The sequence below is a fragment of the Trachymyrmex septentrionalis genome, unplaced genomic scaffold, assembly GCF_001594115.1.
Source record: "Trachymyrmex septentrionalis isolate Tsep2-gDNA-1 unplaced genomic scaffold, Tsep1.0 scaffold28, whole genome shotgun sequence".
In the NCBI taxonomy this organism is placed as follows: Eukaryota; Metazoa; Arthropoda; class Insecta; order Hymenoptera; family Formicidae; genus Trachymyrmex; species Trachymyrmex septentrionalis.
This window is the reverse complement of record NW_017305441.1, coordinates 177,427-183,978: the sequence shown is the minus strand read 5'-3', so window position 1 is coordinate 183,978 and position 6,552 is coordinate 177,427.

Sequence of the window (6,552 nt, the reverse complement as noted above, 5' to 3'; positions counted from 1 at the left end):
ATATATATATATATACGTATATATGTGCAATATGAATGCACTACAGGAAGAAAGGGAACGCACCAGATTCGCACGTGTATCCGTATACAGGATGATTCAGAAAAATCGTGTGTCCTTGCACAAACCTGTTCCTGGCTAAATTCTAAGACGATTTTTCCTTTACGAAAATTTCATCGACGCTTACTTTTTAAGTTATTAAAGGATAAAGTAAAATTAGCAAATCACAGTTGCATATAGAAGGTAAGCAGGGGCGTAGCTGGGCGCACTCACCGTCTGAGCGACCACAAAGTAATCAGCTGTCTAAGGATATAGAGTTATTCTGTCTCACATAATAAACACTCACAAACGAGCGCTCTCTCTCTCTCTCTCTCTCTGTCTCTGTCTTTCGCTCTCGCTCTCGCTTCCGCTCTCACTCTCTCTCTGTGTCGCTTACCTTGCAAAGATTCCCTGTCTTCATATCGTCATTACTTGATGGATAAATTTTGTCAACGTTGAAATTTTGCTTTAACTTTTAATCACAGTTTTAGGACGTATGTTAACCCTAAAATTTATAATTAAGATCTATGTAAACTCTAGATTTATAATAGGTTCTAATTAATTAAGTTCCTACGTTGAGAGAGACCGTAAATGGTAGTTATTGAAAAATTTCTTATTTTTAGGTTCAAAAAAAGTTTTCTGAATAGAAGCTGTAGATTAAATAATATTAAAAGAAGTCTTATTTGATTGTTAACACACAAGTATCAAAATAGGTTTATAAGGTTTAATTGAAGTTGAAAGAGTTTCAAAGTAGGATTTGAAAATTTTGACTTACGTCACGACTGTGAAGAAGCAATACGAAGATTCTTCACATTCCCGCGTGACAAATTTCAAATAATGAAACAGGAATTTTTCTTTTAAAAATATAATAGTATATTTGAAAAATGTAACATTTTCATCACTGATTTACTCACGCACTTGATCGATATTCGAGTCGATACTACAAGAATGATTTACGAACTATTCTATCGGTTTATTATTATTAATTAGTACCAATTAATTATTTAACTCGAAATTATTAGGAATAAGAAACGCGTTATACACAACATACACACATACACAATTTGACGTGATCCAATGCTAAGCCAGAACTCGACAATAATCAAGCAGATTAAATTTTATAGCTAGAATAGATTAAGAATACACAATAGAAATCTGATTTATCGGCCGCTTGTTGTTAAATCAGGCTGCGACTAGAAACTACTGGTTGCAGCATGCTACAAAAGCAAGCATTATTGATTCATTTGACATTATGATTGTGTGCTTGGAGATGATTTATGCGCTGAATTATAAGATTTGTTTGCGTCGCAGCATGTTCCAGCATGCTCCAACATGCACCAGCATGCTTCTGCCATAACTCCTATTCACTTTAACGAGACGGTTAGAACAAATCTTACGATTCAGCGTGAATAATCTCGAAGCACACATTTGTAATGTCAAATGAACTAGTAATGCCTTTTATAGCATGTTGTAACCAATGTAGCTTCTAGTCGCAGCCTAGCTTATCAACAAACCGATAAATCAGATTTCTATTATGTTACTCTTAATTCTGTTCATAAAATCTGCTTAATTGTTGTCGAACTCTGGCTTCGCATCGGATCAAGTCGAGTTCTGTATGTGTATATGTTATATATAAGCATCTCAGTAGTAAGTCGGTATATCTCTATTCTCTGGCTCCCTCCTCGCTTTTGGTAATTTATTTCAATATTTCATTTTATTTTTTTTTTATTATTCATTTGTTTTATTTTATTTTTATTCTTTTCTTTCTTTCTTTCTCTCTTTTGACTTCCTATAAGAAAATGAAAACATTGCAGTCCGTTCACGTTATAATTTCATCTGTCGCTGTCGCCGCACGATAATTGTTCGCCTCCTGTCGAACGGTCGTTCATGTCCACTAACACTATTATCATCCGAGGAAAATTAGGCCAAACCCTCTCAAATCCACTCACCAAAACCTGTTTTTCTCGTTATTTTGTCCGTAACTCCTCCCTTCCATTCTGCCATGATACTTTACACACACACTCTCACACATCCATAAATGCGTACATATAACTCAGAATAGAGAACCAAAAATTGTATTATTTTTTGTATGGTATTTATTTGACAAAATTGTATTTATTTTTTTTTTATTCAAAAAATGTATCACTCAAGTTTGCTTTTTTTAATTATATTATTATTAAATTAACTTCTCGGTAGTCTTTATCTAAATATAACCTCTCCTCGTATTATTAAGCTCTCCCGCGATTGCACTTCGCTCTCTCCCCGGTCACTTGGATTAAGTTCCATGACCGAAAGTCAGGGCATACGGCCGTACTGGCGCAGCGTTAAAGTCCGCCTCTCTCGGCACACTGACCTAGTTTGGGCCTTTTTTTTAAGTACGTCCGACTCGTGTGTCCATTTAGCGGAGCACGAGCAGAGATTTTCGCTTCGTCCTCCGTTCGACCGCCGGCTCGTTAGGAGCCTCAGGACGAAGCGAAGCGCTTCTCGATTTGCGTCGGTCCTTCCCCACGGCTCCCTTGCGGTCCGGAGCCCGGACCAAATCGGTCTACCAATTCGGTTCCTTGTTGCGTTCACCCCCTTAGTTCTGCATGCGCGCGGAACTTGGACGTAACACTTGCTAATGTTGTGTTTTAACACTCCCAACGTTTGTCTAAGGCGTGGAGTGTTATGTACAGTGGATTCCATGATTTTCTCGTTTCGCGAACGTTCGACAGGATGATCATTAGAACAAAGCGCAAACAAAAAGCGCGAGCGTTAACAGTTACCGATCGGCGAATGTGACAATATTTAGAAAATGTGTCGTTGGAAATCTTTCCAACAATTTTAGAAAGATAAGCAGAAACATAGATACTCAGAATCGTTATCAACGGTAATAAATTTACGTTAAAGATTAAGAATCATATACAGAAAATTCTGTCTAAATATGTTCAGTTTTAGTAAATACAAAATCTAAACGCGGATCAGAGATCTTGAGTAAATAAAAACTCACATTTCCAAACGCGTAAAAACAAATTGATGAATTTTCTCGTCAACAACAGAAAGTGATAAAATATGCAGGATGACAAGAATTGTACTAATTTTTAATTTTTTGCTGACAATCATAAAATTTGAGAAATATTGTCTAGACGAGAAAGCGCACGTTTAAGTACCTAATAAAAGAAAAACCGGAGATTGAAAAAAAGGGGGGAAATGTGAAAATTCGAATAAATCATAACCAAGTTGTTTGGAAGGGACGATGAGTGAAATTCCCCCTCTCTTCAAAACAGAGAAACTTAAACTAGACTCGCCAATTGATGACTGTAGACCTCAAACCTTTAGAGAAGGTGATAACGTATCACCAATAAGTTTTCGAAACTTGTAGTGCGGGTGGAGTAATTTTGGAAATAGTTCGCCAGTGATAATACGAGAAAAATTTTCTACCAAAAGCGGAAAAATCCTACCAACCCAAATCTTCGATTTTCCAACTTAACACATCCCATCAAAGAACCATCTTCCAAAACTCTCAGATATAAACGGTGGCTCAGTCTCACTATTTTCTGCTCTTATCTTGTATCTGATTTTGCTGCCTATTTTGTCTTATTTTGCTTTGCTCATTCAATCAGTCAGTCAGTCATATGTACGATTTCATCATATACAAAGTTTTACGGCTTTCGTTAAAGTTTCCGCTTCATAAAAATCTTAGAGTTTGTGCGCGACTTTTTAATCGAGTGATGAACCTCACTATCTCTTTGGGCTCCGACATCTGATGCGAACATTCTTACAGCAGAAAATTAAGTCTCATGAATTATCAATTATTTGTCCCAAAATTAAACTAATTCGCTAAAGAATAAATAATTCACTAATTCAAATAATGTTCTTTTAAGTGTCATTAAAATCAACAGAATAGATGAAATAATCCATTCTTGCGCTCAGCACTCCCTCTTCCTAAGAGTCCTTTCCCAGGATAGACATCAAATGTTCACATCCCGGTACTACTTCCTCCATGACCTTATCCATATCTTTTGTTCCCATAGAATTCTTCTACAACCACTTCCCCACGAAATAAAAAATGCAATTACTAGCCAACCTTCTCTTTCCCATATTCCCGTGTTTATTCCAAATTCTGCCTATCCGTATTTAGTTCCAATGGAATTCTTTTTCAATCTCTTTCTTCCTTCCTTCGCTACTATACGCGAAATAGAATAAAAAACAACCAGCCAGCACTGCTTATCCTAAAATTTCATTCTTTGGCAATTTAATAATATGTTAAAACAGTTAATAATAATAATTTCGTCAAGTTATAATTTTTTTTTTTATTATTGTAATCATATTAATTAGCATGTAAATTAGTTTGTAATAATAATTTTATTAATGTGTAACCTTTTTCTTTATTTTTTGTAATTGTACTGTATTAAACTTGTAATCCGTTAATGATATAATAATGATTAGTATAATAAACTGTTTAATATTTTTAATAGTTAATATTTTTAACTAGTTAATATTTTTTTATCTCTCTCATTCTCTAAATTTAAAACCCTTGTAGTTAAAAGATCTTATGGACTTTAGCTTTGCCTTTTCAGAGATTACACGTGGTTTAGTCCCAATGTAAAAGAATTAGATTCCTTGACTCGAAATTTGGACCGACAATCGCACCGCTCGTGAAAAGCGACACAAAGGGGTGCATTCAACTCGCGATACTCATAAACTTTCAGATCGTAAACTTAAAACTTCCAAAGGTTTGGACGTAACAATACTAAGAGACTAAGGCATCAAGTTGTCAACAAATGAGGACTCAATTGCTGCAATTCTGGTAGCAACAGATTTGTACTTAGCAAGCAGCAACAGACACGTTGTTATCTGAGAGAAAATTTATGATAAAATGCTATTTCTAGGTTTCTATCATAGCAAATTTTATATAAATGTTTGTAGTTGTATTATTTAGTGTTTATAAAACCATACAACAATGATTTGTGCAAAATTTGCTATCATAGAAATCTAGAAATAGCATTTTATCATAGCAAATTTTGCATAAATGTTTATCGTTGTTGTATGGTTTTTCAAAACTACAGGCTGCGCTTTGAGAGCTTTTGCTGACAATCTTCTCGTTCTTTCATGCATTTGAATTTTTTCAAACTTTTCATTCGAATCATTCAATAGTCTTGTATAAGGAGGTATGTTTTTCTAAAAAAATCAAACAATTTGATATTGATATCATTATGTTTAAGCTACTACAATTATTTAAGTTTAATTTTAAATATAATTATAAATATAATTTTTCAAATTGATTTATTATCTTTTATATTCAAAAATATTTAATATTTAATAATAATAAGATAATACATGCATTATTGTAATTTTTTATATGTATGGGTATAAAAGTTTCTCAGATATCAACTGTTCGAGATAAAATGAATCTAATAATAACGGGATTTGAAAGAACATTTATATTGAAAAATTTAACAATTCCTTATATTTTGTATTTTTCAAAAATTTTGATTATTAATATGTCGCTAATATGACTTATCTCGAATTTTGTATGTTTTCATTGTTAAAAGAATATAAAGTATTTTGGTAAAATGTAAATCGACAAAAATCAAAATTTGTTAAATATAATCTCATCATATCCGCATGTATTTTATTATAGGAAAGTATATACATATACAGGATACGTCACCAAAATCCGGACAAATCGAACAATTTTTCTAAACAAAATATTTTTAATGAAAAATTAAATATTACAAAAAATTCTTTTACATAGCACTTGGGAGATCCCTATAGAGCACAATTATTCGATATATCCCCCATTAGCTTGAATGGCTTCTATTCTCGGTCTGAAGTGTTGCCACACGCGCTGTAATGTTACACTGTCCATGCGGACGAATACTGCCTCAATAGCGGTTCTTAATGACGTCACATTGGGATGCCGAGACTTGTTTGAGACCCTTTCAATTACGCTCCGTACGTAATAGTTCAAAGAATTTAAATCTGGGCTGTTGGGAGGCCAGAATTCCTTGGACCAAAACATATCGACGTTGTCTGAGAGCCAATTTTGAATCAAATGACTCGTATAGGTCGATGCACCGTCTTGCTGAAAAACATATGGCCTTCCAACGCATTGTTGGCTCGCTTACACCAACAATCGGTGCTAATTTTCGCAACCATTGCCCTGGGTCATCCGAAATCAGCGCTAGAGCCCTTTCAATGACTGCGAGTCCTCGCGGTGCGTTCTTTCGAGCGACTCTTCCTAGCTGGAATTTTCATTGGACTGTTCTAAAGCCATATATTTTGCCACAACGTCATAAATGATCTCGGATATCCAAAGAACTGAATTATTTCTGTTGCTGAGCGCCCAGTGCGAAGATCTTCGATTATACTCCGCACTTAGTTTCAACATCGCGGCCATTTTGAGAATATGTTTACTAGAAGCATGGCTTTCTCGGACGCCAACAACCTCTGACGGAGGCACAATAAGTGGAAAATTTAAATTGAAATTTGTTCGGATTTTGGTGACGCACCCTGTATATATATATATATATA